Genomic DNA, 14,352 nt, shown 5'->3' with positions numbered 1-14,352 from the left:
GTTCTTTTTTAAAAACTTTATTTTCATTTTTAACAACAATACAGAGTGAAATTGACATTATATTTACTGGCTAAGTACAAAGCTCACAAGTGTAGTTGAGACATGGGCTCTGAGAGCATGACACTAGTCAGGGTGGGTTATGAAATTACATAGCAAGGTATACAGTAATAAGTAGACATGCTCTCAACACAAGCAGCTTAACATCCGCACCACCCAGCCTGGGGGCCCAATAACCGCACACACTACAGTCGTCTCCACAAAGGAGTACATCCAAAAGTCACTACTAACTTATCTCGGGACAGCATCACTCAGCATGAGAACCACAGATCCGGTCATCCATTAAGCAGCAGGTTTTACACCTGTTGCCGGGCCTAGGAGGCTTCCTCCTTCTCTCCCGCAGCTGGAGCCTCATTGCCCGCTGGCTGTAGGAGAAACACTTGATTAGGTACCCAAATATCCTGTGGGCGGCTGCGGATCGGCATGAGGTCATGGTAAGCGTTGGATTGAGTACCACAATATGTCATATCCGCATGCCACTCCTGCAGCGTAGGAAAAGGGTCTTTCACAATTCACCACCAGCAATCCCAAGGCCACAAGGTGCTTATAGGTCTTTGGGAGATCTTTATCATAACCAAGGCAAGCAAGGGGGTGGACTAAAGGTTTTCTCCAGTATCATGATCTCTCGCAGCACCCCAAGGACCGCAGCCCAAAAACGCTGAACACCCAGACTGACCGAGGCTACAAACGCAAAGTCCACACCCTCCACCCCGCAGCGCGGGCTGCATGAATTGTCATGCAGACCATAACGGATCAGTTGAGCCGAAGTGTAATACACTCGATTAAGATGCTTAAAGTGGATCAGCCGCTGTTGGCTGTACAGAAAGACAGTTTGGACTACAGAGAAGCAATAAGTCTGCTGTTTGTCACTAATAGTTAGGTCTAATTCCTCCTGCCAGTCCAGATGGGCCCTAATGACTCCGGCGGCGGCCGCACAGCCTGCAAGCATGTGTACAATTTGACGATCATGCGCTGTGGTGACGTTGATTTCAGCAAGAAAGTCAAGGCGGGTAACTCCGGAGGCTTGACTAGGGTCTTTCCAAGCAGTTCACACATCATGTGGTATGCCCTATAGTAATGGAACTGAGGAAGGGAGGATGGAAGGGTCGGCTAGATTGGCTCTACCAGATAAGGCGTTTCTGAAGATATGTAACTTGTTAATCTGATAGAGACTTCTAGCCACTGATTCTTTACCGTCGAATATATACCAGAGCAATCTCTTCCTGGAGGTGGGTCTGTGGACTGCTTTAAACTAAGAAGTCCTGGAGGACCGAACAGGCAAATTCCTGTCTTGCCGGACCTGACTTTCGAAGCAGTAGTGTTTGGTGAACATATGAAGTGATTCCCATGTAGCTACCTGACAGACACCCAAAACTGGGGCTCCTTAAGCCAACACAGTGGTCACAGCTGTAGCTCTAGTGGAATGAGCTCTTAAGCCGTCAAGGGGCTGTTTCTTGGCCACTGCCTTGCAGATCTTAATGCAGCAGATCATCCATTGAGAGATAGTTCTCTTCTGCATTCCCTTCCCCTTCTTTGTCACTTCAAATCCAACAAAGTGTTCATTGTCCACCCGGAATTCTTTGGTATGATCAATGTAGAACGATAACGCTCTTTTTGGATCCAGGCGGTGGAGTCTCCTCTTCTTTAGAACAATATAGAGAGAAACTTCACCCATGTACGAACCAGAGAGACGGTCAATTTTATCTTCTATGGGCCTAAACTCGAGTGTCTCCTCAAGGTTTGGGTTAACAACATGTCTTTGTTAGAGGTATATTATAGAATTATGTGTTCATGAGTTCAAACTCATCTTTGAAGTCAGAAAAGGTCTACACAGGTCCATTCTTTACTACATATCCTAGTATTGATAGACCAATGCAGTTCCAGCCCCAAAAAATCTCCAGTGTTTCATCCTCTGTCAACATTGTGCACCCCAGGAGAGGTGCCTGGCTAGTCAGTTTTTCTGACTACCCTGTGTATTTGCGGCTCTTCATGTGATGATACCCACCTTTGCCACCAGTGGTGTCTACTCTGGTAGCTTTATCCCATGTAACAAACGTTTCAGGGTATCTCTCCTATCGCCATAGCTCGACCATGTAAGCTGGGTAGGCTTCTGAGAGGAGTAAATTCAGTCGTTCCTAACCTGTGAGTGTATAGCTCTACAATATGCTGCATGGTCTTTCTTCGTTAAGGCTCACCCAAATGTTGACTCACAACATTTGGCAAGTGAGACCCATGCATGGCCAGCTCCCCACAAAAAAAACCTCAGACTGAATGTCAATATGGGTAGGAAGTTCCGTAGGAGAGGAAATGGGTAGTTTTGTAGATTGTACAGGAGCTTGGGTAAGATGGTCATTCTTTAACAATGGAATACTACCTATCATAGATAGTGGCAGGGACAGACCGCTGTCTCTATGGCTATACTCCATCAATTGGAAATCTATTTATACAATCTCTGCTGATGGGAATCCCCAAATAAGGTATTATTGACTTTAAATTACTGTAATGTGAAAACTTTGGGGTTGATTTAAAGTTTATCGAAGAGGGTACTCCATCGCAACTGTGACAGAATACCCTCTCTGCTTAACTCAGGGTCTGTCTGCCTGATTGGGAGTTGGGCGGACCAACAATATGTTGAGGACAGAGTCTCTGGCTGTATCCCCGATATACACCTCAGCCAGGTTTGCCATCTGACAATCTACCCAATTTAGAGTGGGTGATTGGATGTCCTTTTTAACTGTCTGTCACCGGGGAGAAAACACCCATGGTGTGGGGGTCATTAGTTTTTAATTTTTCCTGAAACAAACTTCGATTTTGGGGATTTGTTTTAAAAAAATGAAAAACTGTATAAAAGTTTGACAGGCAGCCATTCTGTTTGATGGATCCGTCCGTCAAACAGGCAAACAAATTCTTGATTTGGCGGGCAGAGACCCCTCAAGATGACGGGGCAATACTCTCTGCCTTACCGTCGAAGTACGCTCCGTTCACACAAATTTACTCATTCCCATAGTTTATCACGGAAAAATTGCTAAAAAGTGAAATAGGATACAGAATAGAAATTAAAAAAAATGGCAAAATATAATATTGGCTTGCCAGTCCAAGCAACAAAGTGCACTTCATTTTAGAACCATGTGCATCAGGCAAAATGTCATCATTTAATGTGTAAGACAGCCAATAGCTGAAGTGGGCTGACCCATTGCCCCACGCTGTAGAGTGTGGAAGGCAGAAGCAAACGGTCAGTGATAATTGATTACACTAATGGATGAATAGGGTCAATCTAAAGTCCCTTTTTGTATTTATAAATGTATTTTTCATGCATTTTTTTTTGTAAAATTTTTATTTTGTTTTTTATGAGAAGAACAAGAGAAAATACAAATATGCGACAGATCCGCAATGCATCCCATAAATTTCATGCATTTTTTATTTACGTGAACTCAGACTTAAAAACTGCCCCTAAAGATTATTTCTTTTTGGGTCCTATAATATAAACAGTTTCTTTTAGAGCCAGTAGCATTAGGCAAAACTAATATCACATGGACTATTCTCTGGAGTTAGAGTTAAAATAAACAGGGAATAATGAGTGGTATCGTTACAACAATGTTTTTCCACATTCTAAGAGAAACCATTTACAGTAATTCAGTCTGTTTATTTACTTTGAATTTTTGTAAAGCACTATGTGTCCCATTTTGATTACTGCAGACTGTCGAAAGCCTGGTCAGAAACCACATTGTACAGAGTTTGAAAGAACCATAGTTAGTTTCAGTGATAAATTGCTGAGACTGAAAACTTTGAAATGAGCATCCCTTGTTACTGAAAGCCTTGACAAAAATATCTTGTTGCATTAGCTCAAGCTCCTATACATTTTGACGTTTATATTTTTTGCATCTTCCTCTCCATGGTTGAGAGATTTATTCAGCTGTAATATTTATAGGTTTATCTATGCACACACACATTCATGTTAACAAATAAGACGTTGATACCATAGAGGATACACACATTTATTTGCAAGTTTTTATGATAAACAGATAAACTAGTCAGTCTTTTTCTTAATGAAGCATGTTTTGAAAACTTACAAGACCATTATATATGCAGATTTCTTACTGACACTCCACCTTAATATTAACTAAAGAATACAACTGGTAGGAGGAGCAATCTTCCCTAGGCTTGCCCGGCTTGTGTATTACAAATATATTGGCCACTCTCTGGTCTCTCAGCAACGTGCCCATAGCACAGCCAGTGGACTCTTTTCTTACGCCAACCTCAACCACACTACAGGTTTGGGTGAGGCACTTGCAGCCCTTGGGTGAAGAGGGAGGCTTACACAGATGACATCTCTGTGGGACGCCGCGCACCTGGGACTCTTGGTGAAGCAGAGGTGGTTCAAAAGATGAGACTTGATAGGTGAATCGAGGCTGGGTGACTTGTGGGTCATGGGAGATATGAAACCATCTGCAGCCCCACAGCAGGATTACCAACTTGCACAATCAGAGACCTTCCAAAATCTACAGATCAGACACGCATTAAGAGCTGTGCTGCCACAGGTGGAGGAGCTTCCGGAATCCTCACCATTGGAAGACAGGTTTTCTTTGGTTTACCCTAAACTCATGAATAACTCTCCTGACCCCATGCTCACCCTTTGTGCCCGATAAGAGGGAGGCTTAGATAAACTGGAGGATGACGAATGGGCAGAGGCCCTAGCTAGTGGGTAGGTGTGGTGCAGCGGCCAGGGCAGCTGACTTTGGAGCACAAGGTTCATGGTTTGATTCCTGGCTCCGGCGGCAGCTCAGCTCAACACCATGTGACTCGGGGCAATAGCTCACTTAATTTCCATGAAGGCCCCCAGGGCTTTAAGACCTGTAAGGGTGAGTAGTTCGCGCTTAACAAATACGTATTTAAAGCTTCACCTAGGGAGGTGGCGATCAGGTCAGGGTTTGAATTAGTACAGTTGAAGGTGCTCCAAAGATCATATATTGCCTGCACAACGCTGCTAAAAATGGGAAGACTTGAATCCCCTGACTGTACTCGAGAATGCGACCGGGAGGGCTCTTTCCTCCATATTATTTGGGACTGTCCAGTTATTCAGTCATATTGGGGGAAGATTATCTCCTGTAAGGGACAGGTTCATTCCATACCAAGCAGATGTCAGCAAAATGGTGCCTTTTGAATATTTGGTATGACACTAATCTCTCAAGTAAAGAGCGTCTTTGGGTGACGCTGGAATTTATGGTAGCCAAGCGAAATAGTACTAGATTGTGGAGTGCCCTGGTGGCTCCCAAGGTGGAAGAATAGAAGGCTGACATGGATTTGTGTATCGTGGCTGAAAAAACCATATACAAGAATAGCGGCTGCCCAAACAAATGGTCTAAAATCTGGGTGAAATGGAATGAATACCGAGGAATGATATACACACCAATATCCTCATCAAGACAAAGAAGTCAAGCATTGCTGAACCTTATGTGGAGGGTCTTGGGTGTTGCTTGCTAGGGGTTGCCATATGTGTCCCTGTTAATTAGGACGTTTCTGTACAAGACTAGCCCCGCAACATGCAGACATGCAGCATGGTATCAATAATGTACTGAGTTTGCTGATAGTGCCATTGTTTTATTTATTTCACTGTCTCAATAAAAAGATTTGTAAAAAAAAATAAATACAACTGGTATATAATATAGTGGGAAAATGTATCCGTAATATAGTAAAACATAATATTGAAGGAAGAAATATCACTTTTTCTACTTTGATGCATATCATATACATTTATTTAATATTGTTGTATATAATAGCTGTTTTATTGTATTATTGTAATTGTTTTCTTAATTCATTTTATTTTAACTATATTTATAGCTTGTATTTAAAAATATTGAGTATAATATTTTTAGCAGGTTGTTGGGTTTCTAGTGGAGTACAGTGGGAAGTATTTTTAAATAAATATTTTTTGTAACTTGTTAATGTTTTTAATTGTTAATTAGCGAATTAAATAATTATGTAAATATTTAAGTTTTTTATAGAAAATATTTTGAATTAAGGAGTATTTTTTAAGTGTTATGTGTTTTATGTTTCATTTATTATAGTTATATTATGAGTCTGTAGAAGAGTAGGGTGGAATGTGCTTTTATATGAATAAATATATGTATATATATCTATATATACATACACACACATTCTTAATTTAAAAAAGTAATTATGCTATTCATCAAGTTAATTATATATTTAAGAAATAATGTAAAGTTAATTAGTATGTTGTGGGTTATATTGTGTAAATAATCATTATCATTGTATTAATTATGAATATTTTTCAATGCAGTTCCTATTTTGATGGTGCGCATAAATAACTGGCAATTTGATATTGAATTAATTTTTATTGAGTCCACTTTTTTAAATTAATCATTTTAATTGTAATACATTTGTTTTGTAAATGTTCAGTTCAATATATAATGACATTTATGTTATTTATTACAAAGTTTTAGTATAATAGTTGTTTATTGTAATGTATTTTAAGTAGTTTTACTTGGTTTAGTTGTAGTTATCTATTACTGAATTCGTTTTTTATTCTTCAATTTTGAGTGTTAGCAGTAAATGTCACCACAAGTTGTCATAATTTTCCTGAATGTTGTTAAACATTTTTGGAACATACTTAGGGACAGATTCCGATCTCGTTCGGAAAGTATACAGAACGACTCAGGTCCAGAATGCTTTCTGTACAGCTCGGTTCGGGAGAGTCCAGCCAAATGCGTATGATGCATTTGAATGCATCTGGATACGATTCGGTCATGCTCCGATTGAGTTTCAATGGAAGCCTGTGTTCCGAATGCGAACACAGGCTCGCATTGACAAAAGGGGTGGTTGGGGATAATCGTGCACCCTGTGTCTGGCACCCCTTGGTGCCTGCCACACTGTGCATGGTTGGGAAGAGGGGACCCATAAGTAACCCCACAGGCCCGATTTGGAGGGCCCGGGTGAAGGGGGGCCATCTATGGGCCCCCAAAGACCAATTCCAGCAGCCGTTTTGTTCCGGGCAAACCGAATCGGAAAGGCTATCCAAATCGTTCATTTTACTTGATCGCTCAGAAAACCTTGTCCATAGAGCTGTACAAATCAGCTCCAAATGGCTCTACCTCTCTGAATGCCTTCTGGAACCGATTCAGTCAGCGCTAAGGGTTTCTAGGCATCGTAACTGGTCATTCGGAACTATGAACGATTTGGTCGGAAACAAGGGCTCAGGATCAGGTTGGGAAAATCCGATTCGGAACCCTTCCGACCGAAATCGGAATCGACCCCTTAGTATGATCCCTCCAAAGTTCAATAATTTCTCCAATGTTGCATAGGTTGGAGAGGGATTAGTAAATATGACCCCTCCAAAGTATTTTCATCAATGTTCTTTAGCTTAGAGTAGGAACTGTAAACCTGACCCTTTCAAAGTCAAACACTTTACTCAAAGTTGTTTAGGTTGGAGTGGAAATAATAAATTGGGTACCTCTAAAGTCCAACATTTCCAATGTTGCTTAAAATGGAGTGGGAATAGTAAACCTGATAACAGCAGGCGTCAACACCTTCCCAGTATTGCTTAGGTTGCAGTGAGAATAATAAATCTGTCTGCACTTTCTCCAGTTTTGCCTAGGTTGGAATTCGGATAGTAGACCTGACAATTTAAAGTCGAATACTTTTTACAATGTTACTTAAGTTGGAGTAGGAATAGTATTTTGGCCACTCAAAAGTCCAATATTCATCCAAATTTTGCTTAGGTTGGAATTGGAATAATATATTTAAACCCTCACCCAAAGTGTAATATTTGTTATTAAAGGTTTACATATATACATTTTAATGAGGTATTTTAATATACTTGTGTAGATAAATTTTAATACTTTATAAACGATAAACAGAGAAAATGGCATAGTAAAGTTTGTATTATATCATATTGTATATTTAATGGAATTTTTAAGGAAATATATTTATTTCTTTGTACAAATCAATATATCTATACACATTTATATTTTTTTATACATTATAACACAACAAAAGGACATTATTTAACAAATACTATATTTTTCAATGTAAAATATAGTTTAGTTTAAATTTAAACAGCTCTGTTAACAATTCTGTCACTTTACTTGGCAGCAAATTATATATATATATATTATATATAGTATATATACGGAGGAGTGTGGAGAATACATTTTGCCATTCTACCTTTGGTGTCCGTTATCCTCTTTTCGCCGCATGGAAGTTTGGAGAGTTCTTCGGTTCAGTAATATATTTATATAGACATTGAGACGGGCATTGAGGAAAAGCTGGCATATCCTCAAATCAGTTCCGATCATGGGGAGGATCTGGCTAGATCACCCTTATTGTCGTTCAGGAAGGCGCGATCTTTGAAGGATCAGTTTGTGCAAAGCCACTACACTAAAGAGAGTAGTGATTCCTGTTTTTGGTCAGATAAAAGGTTTCTATCCTTGCAGAAAATGCAAGGCATGCAAGACCAGCAAGAAGGTCTTGTCATATGAGGTACCTGGACTGAAAGCTCCAAGAAAAATAGAAAAATGTATGAACTGTAACACCAGCCACACGATATACTGCTTAGTATGTCCGTGTGGGCTAAGGTACATTAGTAGTACCATACACCCCACCAAAATAAGGTTTTTAGAACACATGAGAGTCATCTCTACTAAAGATGTCACATATCCGGTGGCTCGACATTTCGAAAGCCATCATAGCAGCAACAGGGATCAGCTGCGCTAATTTTGCTTAGATCATGCGCCTGGTAACATCAGAGGTGGGGACAGACAACTCAAACTCCGGAGACTAGAGTCCAGATTTATTATAGATATTCAAACCAAAATACCTCATGGACTTTACAGTGAGGAGGAATTAACTATACACATTTAAGGCAGTAATGTTAGGTTCTGGTTTGTAAATATTTGTAAATATCAGCATTTTGAAATGAGAGGTTTCTTTTTGTTTCTTTTTCTTATTGTTTCTCTTGTTTCCTTCTCATTTTTTCTTTTCAATTGGTGGGGAAGAATATTTAATTGTTGTATAGTGATGTTTCATTGTACACATTAGGCATCGGATATGCCTATTTTGGGCCCAATCATAAGAAATATCCAGAATTGCCCATAACGACCAAATATTTGAAATGGATTAATGAAACATGTTCAGCAAAGCCCATCCAGGGCAAGATATTCATTTATGGATATTTGACCATATGAATTTAGTAATGAGAACATGATCAAAATAATGTATTTTGCATGGTTTAAGATGGCCGAAATGTTTTGTGTTTACATGAAAATAGTCATTTGTTTGTTTTGACTTTATTCACACCACCAATGAATTGTGTTTGTATATTTAAACAACGCTGTCTCAGGCTGCCGATTGATTGAGAAAGGCAGTCGCTGAAACGCGTCTTGTGTGCTACAAACCCTAATAAAATCTGGGTTAGAAGTTACCCACAAGTGCTGTACTTTGTACTTGGCAGCAGAAAAAAAATAAAATATATATATATATATATATATATATATATATATATATATATATATATATATATATATATATATAAATATATATATATATATATATATATTTCCCACAGAGACGAGTCGCAGACCACTTCAAGGGAGTTTCAGCCAAAGGCCTTTCTCTCGGGTCACTGCGACCCATCTCTTTGGGAATTCAAAGGATTATTGTCTGACTATTAAATGCTGCCCAATCCTACAGAACGCAGCCATAAGAAGGAGGCTATGGGAGACATATATATGCCATATATATTATATGTCAATAATTAAAATGTTATTAATGTTAAATATTAACCCCTTAATTGCTGCCGTCGGCCAACGGTCGTCACGGCCACTACCTCCCCAGTGCTGCGCACGACCGTTGGACGTCCATTCAGCACTAGTTCCAATGGACAGCGCAGCACTGGGGAGGTCTATTTACAACGCTTTAAAGGGGTTAAGAATATTCTTTGTTCTACTTTTTTCTTGTTTAATATGTTTTTCCCCATCTGTATTCTAATGTGTCAGCAGGGTAATTGGTTAGGTTAGAATGCATTTGATAATATGGTTATAGTGTTTTTGCTAGTTGTGATTGGGAAAAAAAGTAAGGGCCTGATTTTGCCTTTGGCGATGGAGTAATGTCTGTCTGAATGGTGGAGAACATTACCTCTGTTGTCTCGAAGGTACTCTGCCTGCTTACTTTATGAATGACTTTCGGCCCTGTGGTCATTACTGTTAATTGAAGAGAACCACTGTCAAAGAGGTTCTTTTCAATGTACTACATATGTGGTTAATGGATGCCATCAGTTTTGACTGCTGCCCCTCAAAGTTATGACATTCTTTTGTTAATTGTTTAGAACCAATCTTCCTAATCAGGAGTGACTAATGACCCCCACACACTATAAGTTGCCTCCCAGGGTGTGGGGATTAATATTGTTTTATTTCTGTCCCTCACCAACATGTTTTTTCTGGTGTGATGGACAGGGAAAAAAAGGTATTGCACCGTCCACTCTAAGTAGGGTGGATGGTGTAATTTTCTTTAACAGCCCCTACTCTGTTGGGCCATCAGAGGAAGTATTCTGTCAACAGAGGCTCCATCAACACAATATTTATGGTCCGCATATCTCTAAATGAGGAGTGCGGACCAAGGGTTTGCTGGGAAGGGTACACACCATAATTGCCACAGAGTACCCTGTCTGCTAAACTCTAAATCAGGCCCAAAGTTACTTGAATGAGGTAGGCCGTAATGTCTAGGAGTTTGTATTTATTTCTAGTCTAGGTGTAGATATATGTGTTTTGAAGTATGTTTTTGCAGGTGTTTACTGTGTTTGTATGTAGATATTGTTTGTATTGTGGGTGGGCATGTATGTCTTTAACAGGTAACCTGTGGTTGTGGACAGCTAATTTAAATTCCAGATTGCATTTTTATATTTCAAGGAAAAATAAGGTATTTTTATGTCCAACATTTTTTTAAATGTCGGATCTTTTACAATTTTCCTGGAGCACTTATTGCTTTTTATATAGCTTTCAGGTTTTCAACGAAGTAAAGTGATGTGATATAGAGTTTTTGGTTAGAATATTTGTTTCAAAGAATTTTCGTATTTTTTCAGGCTGTTTTTATACGAGGATCGTTTTTGTGGTTTTATGTTTTCAGTTATAGAAGTAGGAGTCTTATACAAGGACGTCAGCTACTTAATTGTAAGCTATATTTTTTCCTTTACTTTGACATTTTAGTTGGGACACATGTATAGTTTATATATAAATAATGTATTAACATATTTATATTTTTAATTACATTATGAGCATTCCTGTTTGTTATATTTTGAAGTGTTGTATTTTTCATAAATAAAGACTTTTTATTGGATGTTTTATTAGTATTTGATATTACTTTTGTGTTTCAATTTGTTAGGTGTAATTTTTGCATTCGTTTCTACTGTGTTGCATTTTGTTTTGTTTAATAATTATCAAAATATTCATTTATTTTATGTCAATCAGTTTTTCTGTTCCAAGTTTGAGTTAAGATTCTAAATTGATTCAGAATGATTATAAATATTGTAATAATTCATATATTTTTCTTTTTACAATTTAATTTTAATATTTACATTATATTTTTTAGGCTCTGTGGTCGGTTTCCCTTCATGCAGACTTTAAGGTATTTGTTTTTTTCACATTTGGATTTTATTTTATAAACCTACTGGCTTGTATTAGGAATATATCAAATGAAGAGATAATTTCTTTAGGTGTTTAGATTACATTTCCTATGAACTTTTGTCGGTGTTTTTTGTTGATCGTTTTCATGCTTTATAGAATTTTAGGAAAGTTCATATTAGATTTATCAATACTTTGCAACAATATCATTGCATCACAAGATGTTTTACTCAATACTTCATCATGCAGCTCAACTGCTTTCAGCCAGCCGTACATTGGTTTGAGGGGGAGAATATTTCTCGCAGCAAGGCAGGGTTCAGAGCAGAGATCACTCCTCAACTAATGAGGCTCTCATTAAGAAAGAGTAAATTAATGCTGATTTATTTCAATTCAATCAGATGCCAAAAATATTTACTTACGTTTATTTAAAATGGATAGAAAACACCACCTTTGTCAGTTCAGAGAGCTGAAAATTTAAAAAACAACTTCATGTCTCTGCATCACTTTATTCACCTTTGGCAATCTATGAGCCCTACTTTTGTATATTTAAATCATTTCATTAGACATCTATGTATGGCATGCATTGAGACATACGTAGGAGTATAGGAAGAGAAGAAACAATTTGAGGTTCCGTTGGGCTATTTTTAAAAGGCTGGTAAGGCTGTGGTGAAATTAGCAAGTTGCCTCACAGATTAATTTCCTGCCCTTCAAATCAGCACGCAGCTGATAGCATACATAGATAAGGAATCACCATGTATAGTTGCCTTGCAAACTTTCCAAAAAAATGTTTAAGTAAGACCCTGCCTGATGAAGTGATCTGTTTATCACAATAGCTTGCAAATAAATGATTTTTTTAGCCTAACTAAGGTATTAATTTGTTCTTTTTTTCCCACGAAAGAATTATATTTATCTTTCACTAGGCTACACAGTATATTGAGCCTGAACTTTATATATACATGCACACAGACAGAAGTATTTTCATGCATATGCTTTAAATGTATGTACATATTTAAATACATATTTATAGAAATGTATATTATCACACATACATAGTTGCCACGTGGAAATGTCTGTATACAAGGGGGTATATGGGTTATTAGGGAACAGAGGCACAGCAGAGTTCATTTTGCCCCCTCTATTAATAAGGCATTCATTCAGAAATAAAAATAGTTTGAAAGGAGATTTAAAGCAAAACAAGAAACAAATCTCAGGAAAATCTGACAGACTTTTTTGACCAGTGTGCGCTTATTACTATGTCATTGGAACGTATGTCTGTGATGCCTTTTGGGGTCTGTATATCGTACAACATGTGTAGACTATGCACCATAATGCTTGTAAGATGCATAACAGATAGATAAGTTGTATGGTTCTGTAATGTATTCGTGGGGTTCTGGTAACCAATAAACCACACTGCTGAAAGGCAGGTAGGGGTAAAGGCTACCTTAGCCTGGAGGTGGCATTACACGACTAAAATACACACTGTCATATTTTTTATACTGTGTGTTTGAAATTTTGTTTTTTTACTTTTCCTTTACGATGTAAAGCCATATTGTTCAGAAATAACAACTTGTCACTGAATCATGACTTGTAAAAAATAACTATGACTCATTTCCTGTGAATTAGTAAACACTGTTGTTTGTGAAAATAATAATAGTGGAGACCTTGCTGTCATCCATAAGTCTTCCTAATCCTGCACCCAAGGCAAGTAAGTGTCAGTCAACTTCATGGAGTTCCTCACATGCCACTTCACATGCTGCAACTCAGTTTCCAGCAACAGACCTTCCGAATAGAACAAGAACTTAATAGACAAATACTACGACCTCATTTATACAAGATGCTCACACCTCCCTCATCAGTGGCTTCAACCTCTTAGACCAGGCTTCTCCAATTAGTAGCTTGTGAGCTACTTGTAGTTCTATAGCTAGCTATAAGTAGCTCTTCTGTGTGCAGCTCAACCTACTAAATTAGAAGCTTTTGCTTGGTTGCCTTATTATAGTTATACCAAATTTGAAAAGCGAGTATTCGAGCCACAATCTGTGTACTTTCAGAACTTAGAAGCTGATGTTGTGTAAAATATGGTTGTATTTCTAAAATATACCTAAAGCCGTTATTTGAGTAATAAATCATGTGCTGCTGGGAAGACATATTACTAATATTATTAACTTGATGCTAAGCGCATTGAAGCTATGGTTGTTATGTATTACCCATGTGGAAGCAGAAGCATTTCACATTGACAAATCCTTTTTTACAATACTTTTGTCAAGGACTGAGGCGATCAATGTTCCTATCTGCAATTTGGTGTCCACTATTTAAACATTTTCTGATGTGCGCACTATTACAACACTACTAATATTAGTAGCTCAGACTGATTTTCATTGACTGTAAGTAAAGTTTCATATAGAAAAATATGGAATCCCATGTCCTGGATAATTCAGGCATGAAACACGAGCCAGCCTCCTCAAACGTATCCACATGTCTAAGATGTTACCCAACCAACACACCCCAAAGACCAATTCCTTGAAATCATCTTCTCAACATCACCAACCACCTAATGCTAAATCTCATACACCTGTACTGGGCTTACCACTTCACCATCCCCATTACCCTGCTCAGAGTTGAACCAACTCATCAAGGTCAACCCAGAAGAGAACAAAAAACCTTCAGA

The sequence above is a fragment of the Lissotriton helveticus genome, chromosome 8 (genome assembly GCF_964261635.1).
Source record: "Lissotriton helveticus chromosome 8, aLisHel1.1, whole genome shotgun sequence".
NCBI lineage: Eukaryota > Metazoa > Chordata > Amphibia > Caudata > Salamandridae > Lissotriton > Lissotriton helveticus.
This window is presented reverse-complemented; position numbering follows the sequence as displayed.